The sequence below is a fragment of the Uranotaenia lowii genome, chromosome 3, assembly GCF_029784155.1.
Source record: "Uranotaenia lowii strain MFRU-FL chromosome 3, ASM2978415v1, whole genome shotgun sequence".
NCBI lineage: Eukaryota > Metazoa > Arthropoda > Insecta > Diptera > Culicidae > Uranotaenia > Uranotaenia lowii.
This window is the reverse complement of record NC_073693.1, coordinates 100,972,605-100,993,945: the sequence shown is the minus strand read 5'-3', so window position 1 is coordinate 100,993,945 and position 21,341 is coordinate 100,972,605. Positions and strand designations below refer to the sequence as shown.

Sequence of the window (21,341 nt, the reverse complement as noted above, 5' to 3'; positions counted from 1 at the left end):
TAATAAGAATATAGAAAATCCCATCTTCCCCTGGGGCTTTCATATTTTTAAATTTTTTGCAAATCAATTTAAGTTCATCAATATTTGTCTCACAAGAACTTTCAAATACATTTTGTTTAGAAAGAATATCATCAAATTCAAGGGAAATTTGAGCATCAATTGGACTTACAACGTTTAAATTAAAATCGTGAGCAGACTCAAATTGTTGGGCCAATTTTTGAGCTTTTTCTGCATTCGTTAAAAGAAGTTTATCCCCGTCTTTCAAAGTAGGAATTGGCTTCTGGGGCTTTTTCAGAATTTTAGTTAATTTCCAAAATGGCTTTGAGTAGGGTTTTATGTCCTCTACTGCTTTGGCAAAATTTTCATTACGAATGAAATTTAAACGACGTTTGATCTCTTTTTGAAGGTCGCAATAAATAAATTTCAAATAAGGATCCCTAGTACGTTGATATTGGCGTCGACGAATGTTTTTCAGTCGTATCAAAAACTGAAGATCATCATCAATTAAAGGTTGATTAAATTTATGTTTAACTTTGGGTATTGAAGCGGCTTTAGCATTGACTATTGAAGTTGTCAAATTTTCTACAGCCAAATCAATATCTTCAATTGAATTCAGTGGAACGTTTACATCTAAATTACGTTCAATAAAATTCCTGTATTGCTCCCAGTCAGCTTTTTGAAAGTTAAAAGTTGATTTTAAAGGGTTTTCAATGGGACTTTGGGATAAAGAAAAAGTTACTGGAAGGTGGTCTGAATCGAGGTCCGCATGAGTAACTAATTGACTACAATGCTCGCCTAAATCCGTTAGAACAAAATCAATTGTGGAAGGATTTCTAATCGAAGAGAAACAAGTATGCCCATTAGGATATTCAACAGTATAATATCCAGAAGAGCAGTCATTAAATAAAATATTCCCATTTGAATTTGATGAAATATTATTCCAAGATCGGTGTTTTGCATTAAAGTCACCAATAACAAAAAATTTAGATTTATTTCTGGTGAGTTTTTGTAAATCTCCCTTCAAAAAATTTTTCTGTTCACCGCTGCATTGATAAGGCAAATATGCGGCAATAATTATAATTTTCCCCATAGAAGTTTCTAATTCAATTCCAATTGTTTCTAAGACTTTTGTATTGAAAGAAGGAAGAAGTCTAAATTTGAGACGACTATTGATGACAATAGCTACACCCCCACCTTGTCGATCAAGTCGATCATTTCGCAAAATTTTAAAGAAAGCATTGCTTTTCAAGTTAATGTCTGGCTTTAAAAAAGTTTCAGTGATGGCAGCAATATGTATGTTTTGAGTTTTCAAAAATAAAAAGAATTCATCTTGGTTAGCCAGCAAAGATCTAGCATTCCAATTCATAATATTTAAACATCTATTTGGATCCATGAGGGAATCGTAAAGTCATAATAATTTTGTTAGCATAATTAAAAGAAGTTTGGAAAGCTTCAAACATTGAATTTGCTTTCAACATAAGTTGCATCATTTCCATTAAATTTTGATGCAAAAATTTTAATTTTTCCTCAGTAATCTCACCCAAATCAACAAAATTGTTAGGATCAGAAAATGAAGGAGAAGAACAAGTATTTGAATTTCGGGGATTTTCCCAAGCCTTCGCATGAACGTTGAGACTTGGTTTTTTCCCATTTTTATTAGTTATGCCTGGAGAGGGCAACCCATTTTCAACCACCTCTGAGAACGTTAAACAACGAGTCTGTGGCGCAGATTCAGCACAGGTAACATTAAAATCACTTCGGGTATTACCCATCCGTGATTCTAATGTAGACCGAGGCTGAATGCGAACAGGCAGGTTGTTTGCCGGCCCGACGTGTGAAGACGAAAAAGAGGAAGGAGGAGAAGAAACTTTTCTGGAAACTTTGGGATTTTTCCTAGAAGCAATAATTTTTGCCCTGATGGGACAGTCTAGCGAATTCGAGGAATGATTACCTGCGCAATTTGCACACTTGAAAAATTCTGTTTTTGGTTTATCACCACCATAAAGGCATTTAGATTTTTCATGATCGAATGAGCCGCAAAGCATGCATCTGGCATTCATTCTACAATTTTTAGTGCCGTGACAAAAAGCTTGACAACGACGACATTGCGTAATATTTTGAAGGAAATTGGTCGAAGATTTTCGAAAAGGTTCGAATTTGACTCGACAATGAAACATAAGACGAGCCTTTTCAAGAATTTGCAAATTATTAACTTGATCCTTTTTAAAATGGATCAAATAAAGCTCAGGAGCAAAATCAACACTACTGATATTATTCGTGTTGGTTCTTTTCCTCATTTGAATTACTTGAATCGGAGAAAACCCTAACAAAGAATTTAATTCAGTTGTGATCTCATCCGATGTCTGATCGCCGGTGAGACCACGAAGTACAACTTTAAAAGGACTATCACTTCTAGTATCGTACGTAAAAAATTGATGTTTTTTATTATTCAAATAATTTAAAATTTTTTGAAAATCATTAAAAGATTCCGCCAAAATACGAGCAGTTCCCCTTCGACCGATCTGAAAAGAAATCTTCACATCCTTGACGGAAGTGACGATTTCTTTTCGAAAGGCATTGAAGTCAGAAATCGTGACCGTAATTGGTGGAACTTTTTCATTTTTAAGAGTATAAGAAGAAGAAGATTTCTTAGTACTCTTATCAGAATTAAATATGAATATTTCCTCATCACCGATGTTATGAAGGACATCGAATGAATTGGAAATTTCAACTTTTTTGGGCGATGGGCCTGAATTAGGTTCGGCAATCCGTTTTCTTCCGGCCCTTGAACCGGCCGATGACTTCCCCATGCTGGAAAGAAAAGAGAAAATATGAATAAAAGAAAATAGAAATAATTTTAGCACTGAAAAGTGCTGATTGAAAAACAGGTAAGGAAAAAATAAATGATGTAAAAATGTTCCTGCAGGTACACAGCAACGATACGATGCTCCGGCGTACGTGTTGACGGCTCAACGGTACAGATGGAAGTGACTCATATTCACTTGATTCTTTCTAAATTTTGCGTCAAAAACGATTTTTTAAACAAGTTTTATCAAAATAGCGAATAACGGTTTTCAGGAAAAAAAAGATTAAAAATTTACTGATGTCTTCGATAGAGGGGTTTATTGAAAGAAATAGTTCAACGCAGGTTTCAGTTTTTTTTTTTGCTAGGATTTTCATCCGTATGGATGATTCATCCCGAAAAGTGTTATCGTTTATTCGTTTTCGTCAGTCTAGTCCTTAAAGTACAGACTATCAAATTAGCGATAGCTATTTATCACTCTTCCACTGAACTGATATCCTCACTATTGATGTTCTCATTTCCGCGTGATATTCTGAGCTAATCACTCACAATATCTGGCAACCCTGCTGGGTTACCAAGAACATAGTTTGAGTAATTTGGCTTCACAGTGTGATGAAGTAAACAATTGCACACCATCCTACACGCTCATTTAAAATGAACTATTTTTAGTTCAAAAGTAATCATTATATGCTTTTGACTGAAGAACTGGCAATATGGTTACTTTTTAAGACATTTTTACAGCGCAAAATGAACCATCGTTAAAGTTTTCGAGCATTAACCACAAATATGGTTAAAAATTCAAGATCGCCATTTTGGAAGAAGACGGTGGCGAGTTTGTTCGCATTTTTGGCCATCTTTCATTTTAAAATTTCGATCCAGAATCTATCCCGCTGAATGGTAAGTTTTTCTTTCAATTGCCTCGTCCTCGTTTTTGGTGGAGTCCAAGAAAAAAACAAGACTGTGCCACTATACATACATTTTTACTTCTAACCAACAGGAACAGGAGATTGTCTTATGCCTAAAGTTTATTGTGACCAACGATAGCCGTGAAAACAAATAACCAAGCAGTTCCGGAGATCTACCGTTAATATGATTTCAACGGATTTGGCTGACTGGAGAATGTTCTTTCATCTTGATTGGGGCCGAGTGATTGTTGGCAATGTTGACATCGGGAACTAGTACAGGAGGTTGGTGATTCGACTTCCGGAAACAACAGCTCTTCCCAGAGTTATCTACCATTATCGTTATGATTTTGGAAGTTATTATATTGAATTATCTACCTGTTCATAGGCAGGAAGAATCTTCACAGGACGAAGCCCTGTTAAATTTGAATCCAGGTTGCAGGTTCCGTTTTCATAATCCTAGATTAATTATTCTCCGCATTTTTCTTCATATTAAACTTGATAGGCCACAGGAACGGTAAATGTAGGTACTTGTACATAGCTCAATTTTGTTTGAATTTCGATTGATTTTTTTTCCTCCTATAGATCAGAACTAGATCAGTTCGATATCCATGTGGGAAAAGCACAGGAATGACCCTGGCGGACAAGATGTACATGTTTTGGTTTTGAGATAAGCAGCATTAAAATAATGTACCGTCCAACTCTTCCGAGCAAAAAAAATTTGATAAAAAAATATTAACGATAAAAATATAGGTTTTCCAATTTCGGGGACTATTAGAAAAATGTTAATTTTAAATTCCGAAAAAACTTTGATTTTGCCATTGAACGAAAAATAGCGATTTTTAGCCTCTCCTCCCTATTTTACTTTGGTTGAAAAATAACCATTTCCAACTTCTCCGCAACTCTCCGGTGTGAAAATGGTTACTTTTTAACGATAATTGGATAATAATTTTCGAGCGTGTATTGTTCTCAGCAATCATCAATTGCGAATTGGACATACACGCTCATTTTTATTCAACCATTTTCGAGTTTTTTTCAACCGTTTTATGGGTTTCTTAGAAAAACTTCGATTATTGTTATTTTTTAACCATAATGAACTGTTCAATTTCAACCGTTTTCCAAGTACATGGTGGAAAACCAAAATAATGGTTGAAAATTTGAGCGAAAACATTTGGTGAGCGGTCCGCACTCGTTTGATTCGGACATTAATTTTCGGGTGCAAATCAAATGTTGCAGTTCAGATACCAGCGTTTTTTGGACAAAAAAGTATAGAGTTATACTTTCCGGGATACTGATGACAAAATTAAAAAGTTGAAACCAATGACCAAGAGCAGGTAAATTTTGTAATTATGCTGATTTTTTTGTGAAATTTATCATCCATATTTCCAGTGTCGTAGAGAATCCCAACGGGAACCTTCAGATGAACGGATGGCAAATTATATGCAGCTGGAATTTCTGGCGGAAGCTGCTGCCTGCGAAACTATTTCCAGCTGGGAACTTATTTGACCGCAACAAATCAGGAATAAATCTTCCGGGATGAAAATGTCGGAAAAAATGACGGCAACTGGATGAGCTCATTTACGATTAAATGTTGTATTTCCAAAGTTTGTTCACAATCAGAAATACATGCAACTTGGTGACTTCAATTTCTTCCCGGACAGCTGATAAGGTAATAATATTGTACACTATTTGTCAATCGAACTATTCATTTCTTTTATTTTCTAGACAATCATAAGATGCAGTTTATGCCCAAAGGTTGCAAAAAGTTTAGCCGAAAGATTGATCCAGCATTCATGAAGGGAAAGATTTTTGAAAATATCTAAGCCCTGACGTGGATGTTAGAATCGGAGTAACTGATGGATTAATGTTCCGAGCCGAGTTGGTTTAATACTCAGTAATCCGTCCGCCCTAGTTTGCTGACCCAGCCTTCCGGACCCTAGAAATGTAGGTTATAAATTTTGATCAAAATAACACGATTTAGCGGTCTCTTGTACTAGTTGGTTAAATTTTTTACAGGTTCGAGCTCGACCACCGGTTCCGATATGATCCATGAGTGGAAATTTCTTTTGGAAATGATATAATGTATATGATTAAACAAAAATAAATTATTTCGGCTTATTCAAATACCATATCTGCATTAATGCATTGAACTTTTGTATCAAATTGGATAACATTCATTAGGTGGTATGAAAAAACCCTAGCAATTGCTTTTGCTAAACTAAATTGAGCATTCGAGCAGTCGCAGAAAGCAATTGCTTCGGTTGATATGAATAAAGTTTTTTCTGACAACTGTTTTCTCAGTCAGGAGCTTTTACTTTTAGAACAAGCTAGTTTGGTATGAATAAAGCCCAAATCTGAAGCAATCGCTCGAGAAATCTCCTAGCAATTACTTTATTTTCTAAGCATGCTTGGTAGCAGACTTTTCCAATAACCAAATTCTTCAACAACGTCATGAATTTATAAAATTAGCAATATTACACTTCAATACAATTTAAAAAGGCATTTTCAACATAGATAAAGAACAGTCGAAGTGATAACCCAACTTTTTTCATATTCCTGTCGTTGTATGAAATGATTCGTCTAAGATGAAACAAAACAAATCAATTAGTAAATATTTCAAATTAAAAAAATCCGGCTACAGTGGAAGAAGTCCCAATCGGCTTGAAGTTGGAAGAAAGTTGTAATAATTTAAAACATAATTCAGATCTCCCAAATTTATAGGATTTTTTATAATTCAAAGATTAAAAAAAAACATCTAAGTTAAGATGCGCGCCTATTGCCTATTTTTTTATATATCTGATTATCCCGATCCGAAAACGTGTGGGAGAGCTTATGACAAATGTTAAAAAGCTAGGCCATTTTTTGTTTGACAATATTCAATTTTCTTTAAACATCAACATACGAGCATGTATTGACTTAAATTTTTCCGATCGTTCTTACACCCACCACCCGCACCGTCGATTTCATGGCTATTTTAGCCGTACTTTTCAATTTTTTGATCGTCTTCTTTCATTTTACTTTAGAAAATTTCAGATTCTGCTGGTTGGATAGCTCTTTTTTTCGAAGCAAAAGCTATGTTCTAAGACTTTAGTACACATCCGCTAAGCAAATGTTTATTCATACCAAACTAAGCAAATGCTTTGGGCTTTTGCTTTGCTTGATTTCGAGCAAAGTAAAAGCTACCGAAGCAATTGCTAAACCTTATTCATACCAAGGATCTGAAACTCGTTCGTTTCCACTCATCGTTCAGTGAGAGATTTCTCCGGCGAAACAAAAGTTTCATTGCTCTTGCCTGCAACATTTCCATGTGACTGTTTTCAGGCTAGAAGGAATGCCTATGGCGAATCCACAGCTTCTTGTATCATTCATGCAGAAGCATGCAACAAATATCCACCGACAAGCGATACATTCACTGGCGAACTGCGACATTCAAAAAACAACTTGTTGCAGTTCGCTGCTGAGCGAATCGGTCGAGAACATGTTCACTTAAGTGCTTCGCGAACAAATAATCTAAATTATGTTTCGTCTTGATGGTCCAACGAATTGCGGTAGTGTTCAGCTGGGGAAGTATAAAATTGTTTTGGCTTATAAATGAGAAACATTAAAAGTAATTTTTCATTGCTAACATTTTTTTTTCAAATCGGCTTTTTACAAAAATACAAGTTCTGCAGAAGTTCGAGAAAAAAATCAATTAAATATGAACGTAAGTGTTGCCATTGATGAATGAGAACCGGATCGGATTTAAAAATGCAATCGGAGACATCGATCATATTTAATTGGTGCTTAAATGAGTTAATTATAAAAATAAAAAAAGGTCGAGATCTTATGTTATTTCTAATAGCAATTTTTGAGTAAAGATCGAATTTCTGGGAATATTTTTCGGATATCTGATTTATTTTTATATTGATATGGAGTATTTAAGAGTTGGATGATAAAGTAAATCAAAACTGATTTCAGTTCACATGGTACCTGGCTGTTGAAGCCAAAAAAGGTATTTTTTATTCTTAAATTCTAGTTAGTGTAGGAAAATTGCGACAAACTTTTCAGATTTTTTTTACCTTTTTAGTATTAAACATGGTGTTGCTTTAACTTTAAATACATGTGTACTGTGATGCACTGGAAAAACATTAAAAAACTATAGATTTTTAATAAATTTATTTTTTGAGGCCTTGAAGATGGTCATAAATAATCTTAAAAGACTACTATATATTTTAAAAATACCTTATCAAAATTTGCAAAAATTGAAGACTCAGCCTTAACACAAAAATAAATTTTACAAATGTTTACTCAATAAAAACTAAGAATTTGAAATCAAGATAATGACCAAGACAATTTAACAATGTTTTTTTTTATCAAAGTTTTCAAATAAAAGTTTTTGGCAATAATAAATCACTATCAATATCTAGAAACAGCAGCTCATATTAGGCTTCAGAATTAAAAATAGAATTAAAATTTCCAAATTAAAATACTTTCAAACACACAATTTAAAATCTGAAAATTTGATAAAAATTATCAAATGAACTTCAGTTCCTTTCAATCGATTAATAAATAATTAAATTCAACATAAAATAAAATAATAATCAACTCAATTCTGAACTGGTATAATCGTTATCAGATGATACCAAATGTTTAGGTTCTAACATTTGAATTGGCTGTAGAATTTGAGTCTGAAGTTTTTCGTGACATTTTGCCTAACTCTGATCGGTTACACCCACTTTTTTTGTTTAGAAATCATTCTGTACACTATATTACTTCAACAACATAAAAAAAAGAAAATTAAATAAAATCTTTACTTTCAATTTTCAAATGTTCTATTTCTATCCCCTTGTGAAAAGAGGCAATTGTCAATCTGGATAAATGATTAATGATGAATGGTTAATGATGAAACGCAAAAAATCTGCTTATCAAAATGTGAAAAAAGCATTTTCAAAATATTGACTGTTTAAAACGTTAAACAGTGCATAAGACTACATTTTATTACGTTATTCCTCGAGCATATTTTTTTTTTATTTTTACAATCCTCAATTAACACATTTTCCATTACCCACGCTTCAATTTTACATGAAATTTTTCGCTGCCTATTTCCGGTGCAATAGTTACATTATTATCTTGAAGCTTCAAGCAACGCCAGACAAAAGTTGTTGAGAAAACACGCGTTCCCGCAAAAACATGACATACCCGCAAGACTCGACATTTGTGATCTGCATATGAGCGAGTTAAAGAGAGCGTTCGCTCTCGAATGCTTCACTTTCAAATTTGACTTGAAGATATTCGCAAGCGAACGCAACAAGCCAACAATTTCCTCTTTTCAGTTCTTTTAGCAACTGATACATCAAACGGAGATTTGGCCTGTGGGCAAACAATCAATTCGTGTGGATGGGATAGGATTTGTTTCGACTGTGAAACACGCAACGCAACGATTCCCTCTGATGATGCTAACATTAAATGTCGCGCAACATCCTCTCTTTTCACACAGCAAAGGAAGAGAATTGTAATACAATTTGAGGGGGCTTTGGAAGTATCGCCTATATTGGATCAATCATGAACAAGTATCGGAACCTTGATTCATACCACTAATTTTTACATTTTTTTTCTTTTCGAAAACGGTTATTTTACAACCATTATCCCGTTTTAGCAAACGGTTGAAAAATAACCATAATCCAAGTTCTCCCGGAAATCTCATTTTATGAGTTTTCACTGAAAACTCATAAAATGACTTAACCCACAAAACTTCGATTATGGTTATTTTTCAAACATTTATGGTTCAATATGGCCGAGCGTGTAGCAAGAGGAACCAAAACAAACTATTGTTCTGCTCGTGGCCGCAGAAATCGTCTGCTGCTGTTCCGGATGCCAGAGGAACCGATAGAAAACCGTTTTTTTTTTCAAGTGTTTCTGATTTTTGTTGCGTTGTTCCTGAATTTTGACCAAATTTGCCCGAATTTTGGATTGAAATTTTAGAAATCTAATGCCCTATTATTGCCAGGTGGAGGACAAATTTTGGCAACCTTAGCGCAAACACATGATCGTTCAGAAATAGTGAAAACAGATTTTGTCTTGTTTCATCAGTTTACCTGACTGGAGTGTATCGTTATCGGAATTGAACCCAGTAGACTCCAATTTCTGGGGCCACATGCTAGGAAAGTTGGACGACGTTAAGCATTCTAGGTTCAAAACAGTTTAAAACGTTTGTTGAAAATTTGGAACGACATGCCGAAAAGCATCTATCGGCCTTATTCTGCGCCGCGCGTGACGTGATGATAGTCGAGTCACTTCACCGTCACGGAGTTCTCTTCATTTTATTCTGGTAGTCGATGGAAGTGGGGTGACAGAGGTTCATTCTTGGTGAGTGACCGAATGAGCACATCTGTTAATTTTAGCAAATTTGTTCCGTGTTGTTTTGGTTTTGGTTGCACTTCGGAATTTTAGGTATCATTTTTTGAATAATAAGAACGAATTCCGGCTAGTGGAATGAAAAAATCGACTCGCATGGTGCTAGCAAACTGGTGGATGTGAGAAAGTGTCCAATTTATGTGCCCCAGGGGAAAATTTCTACAATCCCGGCTAAGCCAAGAACGAGAGCCGAAGGAAAAAAAACCAATGCCAGTTTTTTTTGCAATCTTTGTGGCGTCTGTTCAGCAATTTGGAACCGACTTTCCCGCTCATTCAGGTGGCCAAGCAGCGCGATGAGGTAAAGGAAGTCTTCTCCGGAGTCGATCAGCTAAGGCTCAATTTACTCAGTTTCCGCCATCGAATGAGAAAATGCAAAAGCTGTACCCCGACTGTTGCACGACGTCCTCAAGGATACAAACAGTAAGCTGGCCCCGAACGTCATGATCGAGCTGCTCGGAACGTACACGGCCGAAAATACCAGTTACGCCCGGGAGGATGCCGTTAATTGTTGAGGTGCTGAAGATTTAGCTGGTACGGGCCCGGATGGACCAGAAAACTCGCACCGTGTACATCTCCAGCACCATGCATCGGACGTTTGGATGGCCTCAATGGCAACAGTTAGATTGCATGATTTTTTTTATAAGTATCATATGAATAGAACCTTAAACAACTTATCTGTAAAAGTTTGAATTTGCATTCAGCCAGATTTAGCAGCAGAAATCCTATAAATAATACCAGCCCCCTTCAACTTCAAAGAAATTCTCGTCGTGTTTACAAATTTATTGATAATTTTAAGCATTAAAACATGCTAGGTAAAATTTTTTGATTGAATTTCAATAACTAACAACTCCGCTTTACAGTGGTTTTTGTAATTTTTCATTTTATTTCTATGTCGTCGTCACCTGAAAAGGTACCTACAATTGTCACCTAAAATCGTCACCCGAATGCGACGATTCTCACCCACGGTGACTACGAGAATAGGGTAAGAACTCACAAAGTTCATCCGAAGTGACGATCCTCACCTAAACCGACTATTGGAATAGAGTGACTTGGGTGACTCGACTATCATCATCACGTCACGCGCGGCGCAGAATAAGGGCCTATGGAGCGTTATCAAACATCAATGTGAAAAATTTTAGCTCAAGTATTTAGTTTGTAATTTTATTGATATCAAAACTGATTCCGAATAGAAATAACAAATGGTTTGAGTTTTATGCAAAAAAAATTGTTTCGCCCTCTATATTAAACGGCCTTATATCACTAAACCGATAAATATAACGCAAACATAGTATTTTTTTTTCAAAGGTGATGGAAAATGTAAGAGAAACATGGGATATCAAAAAAAGAAAGAACACAAGCCGTAAATATCATGAATTTTTCGAAAAAGATACAACGGCTGACCGAAGGGATTTGAACTCGCCATTTCAGCTACAGTACAATGATGCGTTAGCCAATTACACCACGACGAACGTGACGAAATAGGCTTCAGCGCATGCACGTACACGTCGAGTTTCATCGGTACACTCCATGTGTACCTCGCATGTGTTCAGTTCAAGGATTCAGAATAAAAAATCAGCTTCAGAACCTGATTAGAGAAAATCAGATGAAATTTTTCTATTCGATTTTAGACTTTGCATTTGACTAAGCAGGATAATATAATACTATTCAAAAAAAACATTGCCAAAATTCGCAGAGAATCTAAGTTATTCCAGACACTTTTAAATAAAATTCTTATAAATCATTTTATTCAAAGAAATTAGATCAGAAATGTTAAAATTTTCCAACTAGCACAGAAAGCTAGCCTCAAACGATTTTGTATGCTTGAATTCAAAACATAAATTTGATGTATCACAAATCTTTGAAAAATAGATTTGAACTAATCATCTATACTTGAACATTCTGGACCTAAACGGAATCGGACTTCTTACTTACTTACTTAATGATCCCGCGCCGATCCTCCGGTGCATAGGGCCGTGGTAAAAGACCTCCACTGTTGACGATCCGGAGCCAGCGACTTCACCTGGTCCCAGTCAATATTCTCGTCGACAGTTCGGATTTCAGCGGCTAGGCTTCGCCGCCACGAGTTTCTGGGCCTGCCTCTTCTTCGATGACCTTCTGGATTCCAGTCAAGCGCCTCTCTGCAAATCTCGTTTTCATCTTTTCGCAGCGTGTGCCCAATCCATCTCCACTTACGTTCCCGAATCTCGATTTCTAGCGCCCTTTGATGACACCGGCGATGTAGTTCCTCATTCGAGATCCAGTTGCCAGGCCACCAAGCGCGGATGATGTTCCGCAGGCAGCGGTTTACAAATACTTGCAGTTTTCGCGTCGTCACCGCATATGTGCACCAAGTTTCGCACCCGTACAGCAATACGGATTTGACGTTTGAGTTGAAGATTCGGATTTTTGTTCGTAGAGAGATCTGGCGTGACCGCCAGATGTTTCGGAGACTCGCAAACGCAAATCGGGCCTTTCTGATCCGGGTTTCGATATCTTTTCTGGTACCACCATCAGGCGTTATCTGGCTACCAAGATACTGGAAGCACTCCACTTTCTCAACTTGTTGCCCAGCTACCATGAAACTGGAGGGATTTCCTGTGTTGATCTCCATCGACTTGGTCTTTCCGACATTGACTTTGAGACCTGCTGCCTTGGAACTTTCGGTGAGGTCGTCGAGTTTGCTCTGCATGTCCGGTTGTGTTTGGGCGAGCAAAACAATATCGTCAGCCAGGTCAAGGTTGTTCAGTTGCTCCATTGTTAAAGGATTCCACGGCAATCCTCGGTTCGGTGCACAGTCGATCGATCCAGTCAGAATCTCATCCATTACGATGAGGAAAAGTAGCGGTGATAAGATACATCCTTGTCTTCGGAAGTTAAGAACAGAAGCCCAGTACCGACTGCGCTTGGGTTCAAATAAACAGCATTTTATGCCAGAATGCCATACCGCCATTTAACAGGCTATAGTCCGGTTATTTGAAAAGATATTAAGTTACGGTCAAAGATAGTACAAATAAAGATACCCATCCCTTAACATTTTCATATAAATTCCAACAGACACCCTTTCTACAATCATCAGAACCATCTACTGACTGAAAAGGCTAACATTTCTAACGAATTGTGTTTGAAGATCGTAGCGTGTATCAAAAACTCCTTTTTTAAAGCTCAAAATTAAGTAGTTTTGGTTCAAAACAGCACTTCAGTGGCAGCCCTCAACTTTGAGTTTGACTGGGCAACCGCAAAACTAAGTTCTGATAAGCATACTCAATACTAAATTCGGAAGCCGAACTCTAATTTATCCTTTTCATTGGAGGGTTGTTTATTTTCAGGGAATTAAAGGAGTTAAATTTTTTTGTACCCGGATGTTGCTGTTCCGGTACAGTGCATTGCAATTACAGAGCGTTGGAAAGTTTTAACACTCCCAGCCAAAGAAAACTTTCGGATGTTACTTTCCACGGAAGTAAATTACATCCGGAAGTTTCCGGACATTCCAAGCCGCTCGGCATATGTATGATGACAGTGACTGACAGAATTTTACGCTGACACGGTGGACATTCCATTCTGAAGATCCTTCATAATCTTCCGGTAATTGTTCCGGAACGACAAAACTTTGCGTCGTGATCATTGGTTGCTGTTCCGGTTCGAAGTGAACACGCTAAGTGTTTTCAGTCCAACAGAAAGAGTTCAATTTTTAGTTCATAAGGTCGAACACAGGTTTGATCCCTCGCCGAAGGAAAAAAAAGGGATCAATTTTGAGTTCGCAGTTCGAACTCCGTTTTAAACCATCGCAAGGAGGAAAAAGGGTACTTAACTTTAAGTTCATAGAATCTAACTATGTTTTGAACCACGGTCATACTTCATTTTGAGTTAAAATAAAAGAACGTGTGTATAACACAAGATGCACTCTGATATGTGTTTAATCAATTTAATTATAAAATTATGCAAAATGCCTCTGGCGTAATTTGATTCAATTTTGAAGAAACATATGAAACTTACTCAGTAAAATTGAGTTACTCACAACCAGATTCCTCAATTGTGAAATTACTCGAACTTTATCAGTAAATATAATAGAAGAAACATAAAAGTTTACAATATTCTTAAGTTGAGAACTTAACGAAGATAAAAATCGTGTATGTGGAAATGATGATTAAAGAAAATTTATTGGAGAAATTTACAACAACAACTCTTGAAAAATAAACGTGATCCCTTGATGATTTTGGCCAAAGAAAAGGGTTTTCAAGCACGTACATCAGTGTAATGGAAGCTTTAAGCACTTCCAGAAAAGAATGCCTCGATAGTTTAGTGGAATTATGCCTCGATAGTATAGTAGTCAGTATCCCCGCCTGTTTTTAAGAGTTTTCTATAAAAATTTGTTAACAATAATTGAAATCGTCTCGCCAATGGTTTTTTCCTACAAATAATGTTAACAATATTTTCTTCCTTGCACCTCCATCGTTTCGTTGCTTATTATATATTGAAATAGTTTTTATTATTTCTTGCGGTAACTAGTAGATTTCTTACATGACTTGGACAATCAGCACTCGGTGTGTTCGGGGTGCTCGATTCGATTGTTTGGTGAAATCCGTCGGTCCGATAGCCTTATTTTGCGTATGTTTTATTTTATTTTATTTCGTTATATTTTTCTTCTTCCATCACACACTTGAGTTGAGCAGACTGACTTTGAGCACAGCACCAGCACAGAAAATCGGCCCCGAACCGCGGAGTTGTTATTCAGAGTAGGTAGTTGGTGCAGCTAGCGGATTTCACTTCTTTTTTGCTGCTGGCTCCCCGTTTGTCGTTTTGTTGTTGATTTTGTTGCTGCTGCCGCTGTTATTATTCTTCTTTTTTATGCCGTTGTGGGACTGTTGTTGTTATTATTACACACAATTTGCTTCGCTGGCACCAACACTAGCCCAAATCACAAAAGCCGACCTCAAAACTTGACGAGGAATGACACGCATACACACAAAATTTGTGAAAAGTTCCCGACTGAAATTAAACACATGAAAATATCACAAACACTATTAGAGGAAGATTTTCATTCAACAGACTTGCTGCTGCGCCACCATTTTTTCTGTAATCTACAAGCAAGAGACACACACACACACTTCATTAAACCGTATTCGAAGATGACGTTTCCAAAACCAACACACACAAAACGGTGGAACTTGTTTTACGATTTTCTGGCCAAGGTGGATGTTTTGCGCTCCCTTTCGCACTTGTTGGTTTGAACGAGACTCGTCTCAATTGGCCGTCCCACTTACGCTACCGCCTTTTGAGCCAAGGGGAGTAACACCAATGAAAAAAAAACTACCAACGAAAAATGAAAAACGATCCTTCTGCTCTGATCTCTTGGAAATTTTCAATATTTTTTCCCATTTTCCCCACAAGGAAATCTGATTTCACAATCCAAATTTATGGAACTTTTTGCAGCACTTTTGCTGCTGCAGAAAAATATTCTAGCGAAAAACGTAAGCCTTACGTAAAATCGCAACTATTGAAATCAGATTAGCTTTTGCTCACATATGGTAAACTATGAAGGCAACTTTTCCTCTTAAACCTTCCTCAAAACATTAGTAAATCTTCGGAAAAGTGTAACTTTCTCGTAACCTGATCCCTTCAAAGTTGGAAAAGCGGAAATTTCTTATCGAATCCCCACGAAATTTCCAAATTCCCAAAACAGATTCAAACCCCTCTTGATCACATACCCGATTTTCTCCCTTAATTTTCAGCTTTTGACCCCTGTTTCAACACTTTGTCCCGGGAACCATTTTCCGGTCACACTATTCGGTTCTTTCGAATACTGTCGCCGAATTCCGGATCGAATCGGTCCAGCCAGTGGATTTCCGGAATCCTGTAACAAAGCCTGCTCTGATCTTCATGCACATTCACACAATCCCTCCCACCTTTTTACAATTTGATGTGATTGTTGTAACACACAGTTAGCAGGCCTACTACGATTTTCCTCGTCGTCTCGAAAACAGAAAGGTTTGTGGGCCGCGCGCGATCCCACAATTCCACCGAAGGAGCAAACTTTCAAAAAACAACTTTTGTTACGCACGTCGCGTTCCAAATTTCATAAACGTTCCAAATTTGTTTCCCGAAAAACAGACTGCACACAGTAGACACACACACGGTTTTGGTTGTTGGTTCCAATGTAATTTTCAACACAATTCTTTGCCCTTTTTTGCTCTTGTGTCTTCTGGTTAGGACGACGTGCGTGGATTCCGAACGCGTCTCGTTTCGTTGAAAGTCGCTTCTTGAATGAAAGTTGGCCGCTCGAGTTTGATGACCGAACATCGGATGAACTCACTCGGCGGCTGATTTCGAAGCGACGTGTGTTCATGCGAACTGTCAGCTGTCATGTTTTGTTGTCAATGGCAGGGTTGTGTTAGAGACAAGTATTTCAAGCGGCGATGCTGCCATCGTGCGTTAAAATAATTTACTAGCCTAAAGTTTTCATTTCGTTTGATTTTTGAGAAAAGGTTTAGAATAATAATCGGCTATCTTTTCCATACAAGTGATCGGGTTTAAGAAGGATCAAACTGAATGCTAAATATGAACATGATGTTCCATTGTCGTATTTCACTTGGGGGTGTGGACACGCCGAAAAAAACTTATATTTGCAAAAAAATATTAAATATCGGTTATAATTTTAAAAGGATTCTTAAATTTTTTCTTAAATTAAGAAACAAAGAATGAACTTGTTCAAATCATAAGTTAGGATGAACAATGAACACAGAATTTTTCATCGCATCAATTTTTGTCAACAAACTACGGTTCAAGATAAATTGATAATTTACAAACAAGTTGTTTTTATTTCTATTTTTCTTAAACATAAAACACGCAGAAAAAGAACGGGGAGTCGATTCAACAAAACGTTTTTTTGATTTATTTTATAATTTGAATGCTATTTTTGCAGTAGTTTACATAAAAAAAAACGAATAAAAATAGCCAGAAAATTTTGTTATTTATACACTCCCATTTTTAATTACTTAAAATCAAAAAGTGTTTAGTTTTAGAGCAAAATTAAGTTTTTTTCAAAAAACGTGTAAAATTTTGATTTATGAAAAATAAGAAAAAAAAATCGCTGAAAATGTTCGAGAAATTCGTGATTATTTGGAGAAACAGACGGTCGAAGTGGCCGTCATTCATTGTCATATGGTTTCCGGAACCATTATAGTGTTGCAATAAACTATAGCAGTGGAACCGGCCAAAGTTACTCTGGGATCGGTCGGTACGGATTTGGTGTATTAATAGTTGTTAATCAGGTTTGCTATACAAAACAAAAGTTTGTTTTTTTTTTTTTTTATTTACAACTAGTTTATTAAAGGCCTTTTACTTTTACAAAGTTTAAATGTGCCGAGGGTCTTTGTATCACTGGTTAGTAGGGAGGGGGGCCGTAATAGTCGCGGCGACTCAACAGTTAAAAAAAAAACAAAATTTTAATAAGGGAAAAGGAAGGGGTTTGTAGGGTTTATTCTTCGATATCAGTGTTCCATTAGGGTCCGGTGGTGGCCTCCTGTAGCTGTGGTTTCGGTAGCTACGGTTTGGTATCGGTTTCCGATCTTCTGGCCAGCCTTCTTCATGAATGTGTCGAACCCGTTGGATGAGAGGTGGTACTAATAAATAAACAAAACAGACATTAAATGGAGAACACACAAGGGGAGAGTTTACGTGGGTAAGCGGACTAAACGACCGAGTCAGACAGCTTGAGATATTTGTAAATTGGGAACAAATATCCAAAATCTAAGTTTGCCAAAATGTCTCGAATTGGAACACCAGGTAATCTACCTCGGGCCCTAAGGGTATCCAGTAGCCAAGCCCTCGTTTGATCATACCTTTCACACGTCCATACAACATGATCGATGTCGTGGTAGCCATCCCCACAAACGCAAACATTGGTTGCAGCGAGATTAATACGAAACAAGTGCGCGTCAAGCCGGCAGTGACTTGACATGAGCCGAGAAATCACGCGAATGAAGTCGCGACTCAAGTTAAAATGCTTGAACCATGCCTTCGTCGGAACCTTAGGGATAATCGTATGGAGCCAACGTCCCTTTGTGCCATTATCCCAGCTAGACTGCCAAGCGTTAATCGCTAAAGTGCGAGGTATTGAAAAATATTCATTGTAAGTTATTATCCTCTCAAAGATTTCACCTCGTAACGCGCCCACCTTAGCCAATGAGTCCGCCTTCTCATTGCCTTGTATAAGACAATGAGACGGGATCCAAGCTAAGGTAATCCTATACGAATTTTCGATCAAAGCGCCCAATATCCCTGAAATTTCCAGCAAAAAATGGGAAGAGCGCTTCATCAGTTTCATCGATCGAATCGCCTCAACGGAGCTGAGACTATCCGAATAGATGAAATAGTGGTCTACGGGCAGTGTGCGAATGTGTTCCAAGGTGCAGTAAATAGCGGCTAGCTCAGCAGTGTAAACGGAGCATGGCTCTCGAAGCTTGAACGAAGCTTCAAAGCCCTCATTGTACACTGCGAAGCCAGTCGCGTTGTCGATTCTAGAACCATCAGTAAAGAACATTTTCATAGGATCAATTTCACGTACTTTTGAAGCAAAGATTGAAGGAATGATGTTGGGTCGGACATGATCTGGTATTCCACGGATGTCAGCGGTCATGGACAGATCGAATTTTATCAAGGAACTGCTAATTGGGTAAAAGTGACTCGTGTCCGAATTTAATAAAGAAGGATTTATTTCTAATTGACTTAAAGTTTTATAATTATTTACATATTTTACTTGCGGATTAATATTCATAAGCCTTTCCAAATTTTCTATCACCAAAGGATTCATAGTTTCACTTCGAATTAGGAAACGTAGCGATAAATCGAAGAACCGATTTTTCAACGGCATTATTCCCGCCAGTACTTCGAGACACATCGTATGTGTCGACTGCATACTACCCATGGCAATACGCAAACAACGATACTGTATTCGTTCTAGTTTAATCAAGTGGGTATCCGCGGCTGACCCAAAGCAAAAGCTTCCGTATTCTATGACCGACAGTATCGTTGTTTGGTATAACCTGATGAGGTCCTGTGGATGAGCACCCCACCAGGTTCCAGTAATCGTTCGAAGAAAATTGATTCTCTTTTGGCATTTTTGTGTCAAGTACCTAATATGTTTTCCCCAGAGGCATTTAGAGTCGAACCAGACACCCAAATATTTAAAACTAAGAGATTGAGTTAGAGTTCTACCCATCATAAGGAGCTCTATTTGAGGAGGGGAATGCTTCCTTGAAAAAACTACTAACTCGGTTTTACTAGGCGAAAACTCGATGCCTAGATTCCTGGCCCAATGTGATAGATTATTTAGAGTTTCTTGTAGCGGAGGTTTTATTTGAGTGTCTGTTTTACCTGTGATATGAACAACACAGTCATCCGCAAGCTGTCTTAGCGTACAATTTTGTGCCATACAAGCATCGATTTCTCGGACATAAAAGTTGTATAGCAGGGGGCTTAAACATGAGCCTTGGGGTAGACCCATGTAACTAATTCGTTTAACGTTGGTTTCTCCATGGCTAAAATGCATGATTTTTTCAGACAACAGGTTATATAGAAAATTGTTCAAAATTGGTGAAAGTCCGCAAGAGTTAAGATTACTAGATAGCACTTCTATGGACACCGAATCGAATGCCCCTTTGATGTCCAGAAATACTGCCCCCATCTGCTCTTTTTGGGCAAACGCCAATTGAATGTCTGATGAAAGTAATGCTAGACAGTCGTTCGTACCCTTGCCTCTACGGAATCCAAATTGTGTACTTGACAACAGATTGTTCGATTCAACCCATTTATCCAGCCGAAAGAGAATCATTTTTTCGAGCAATTTCCGGAGACACGAGAGCATTGCAATCGGCCTATACGAATTGTATTCAGAAGCTGGTTTTCCCGGTTTTTGGACAGCGATGACTTTCACTTGTCTCCAGTCATGCGGGACAATGTTCAGCTCCAAACACTTATTGAATAAATTCAACAAGCGTTTCTTAGCGGTATCTGGCAGATTCTTCAACAAGTTGAATTTGATTCTGTCCAGTCCGGGAGCTGAATTGTTGCAAGACCAGAGCGCAAGTGAAAGTTCGACCATCGAGAATTGATCCTCTGTTTCAGAACTATTCTCTGTATTCCGATAGTGTTTCTGAGCTGGTGCTGCGTCCGGGCAGACCTTTTTCGCGAACTGTGTCAGCCATCGACTCGAGCTTTCCTCACTTTCGTTCGAAGGAGTGTGATTTCGCATGTTTCGTGCCGTTCTCCAAAGCGTGTGCAAAGACGTTTCTCGAGATAGCCCATCCACGAATCGCCGCCAGTACCCCCGTTTCTTGCCCCTGATCAAGTTTTTGAACTTGCGTTCCAAGGCCAAGTAACGTTGAAATTTCTCTGGCAATCCGGTTCTGCGAAACTCAACAAACGAAAACAAAAGTTTGTATAAGATTTGAATTTTTATTATTTTTTTCAGGTGCCAGACGGAATTGAAATTTACAAATTTGTCGACCCACGACCAGCTCTAGGCAGATCAGCCGCAGTAAGAGCATCAGTACCGGTAAGTGCTATCCCAGGTGTTAACCCGAGACACATTTTCGGTCTTATTTTAGCTTTAGCAGCTCATTTGCGCACCAGTAAGTGCTAAACTGGTTTTCATTTTTGCCACTGGTGACGCATCGATAGGTGTTGTTGTTGTTTGTTGCTATTTTCTTTTGTAAATTTTTCCTAGACACTTTAGCACCTGTCAAATCAGGTGCTGGTCAGTATTCATATTTGACTCCTGGCTCGCTTTTTTAACACCCAGGAGCAAGATAACACTGTAGAGTGGTTGATTTTTAAATGTTGAAACGGTCTAATAGGAAATCTCCCCTTAGAGAGAATTGAAGAGAAACTGCACCAATACATCTTCACGGAATGAACGAAAGGGAGAAATGAACAAAACTAAGGGAGTTGGTTTTGGTAAGACTCGCTGGACGGTCCAGCAAGAATAACGCTCGACTCGACAATTGGCGCAGTCGGTACGATTCGAGGTAAACGGCCATTTTTTTTTCAGCAACAGGAAAGAATATGGTGGAAAATGGAAGAAAGCTGGAAGGTGTGGGGGATGATTCGGAACCAACAGAAAGGAATTACACTTGTTTATAGCACAGAATTAACTTTATTCTTCCGACCAAGAAACTTGCATCAACTGCCCTCCGTTCCATCCGCTAAACTTCTCCCTTTCTCTTCCCCAGTACAGGGGTAGGACA

The 21,341-nt window shown here is 37.7% G+C and overlaps 2 protein-coding genes and 1 long non-coding RNA gene across 8 annotated transcripts in view; 2 read left to right on the top strand and 1 right to left on the bottom strand.

Moving 5' to 3' along the window:
• The window catches only part of LOC129751365 (homeodomain-interacting protein kinase 3), a 198,251-nt gene extending 181,904 nt beyond the window's left edge, over nucleotides 1-16,347 (bottom strand). For 2 of the 6 annotated variants that reach the window (XM_055746823.1, XM_055746829.1), the window contains exons 1-2: nucleotides 15,804-16,347; nucleotides 14,617-15,084 (exon numbers count right to left, since the gene is read on the bottom strand). The gene's annotated coding sequence lies outside the window, so the exon portion shown is untranslated. Of the gene's footprint in view, nucleotides 1-14,616; nucleotides 15,177-15,803 lie in introns of all 6 variants that reach the window. The other 4 variants (XM_055746825.1, XM_055746826.1, XM_055746824.1 and 1 more) reach the window with 3 other exon arrangements.
• LOC129751367 (uncharacterized) lies at nucleotides 4,833-5,694 on the top strand. The gene is made up of 3 exons (XR_008738690.1): nucleotides 4,833-5,039; nucleotides 5,095-5,374; nucleotides 5,431-5,694. It is a non-coding gene; the product is annotated as an uncharacterized LOC129751367 (long non-coding RNA).
• Nucleotides 16,348-17,200: 853 nt separating the features above from the next.
• Nucleotides 17,201-21,341, top strand: part of LOC129750947 (coiled-coil domain-containing protein 102A) — a 75,007-nt gene continuing 70,866 nt past the window's right edge. The window contains exons 1-2 of the mRNA XM_055746163.1: nucleotides 17,201-17,332; nucleotides 20,567-20,650. The gene's annotated coding sequence lies outside the window, so the exon portion shown is untranslated. The remainder of the gene's footprint in view (nucleotides 17,333-20,566; nucleotides 20,651-21,341) is intronic.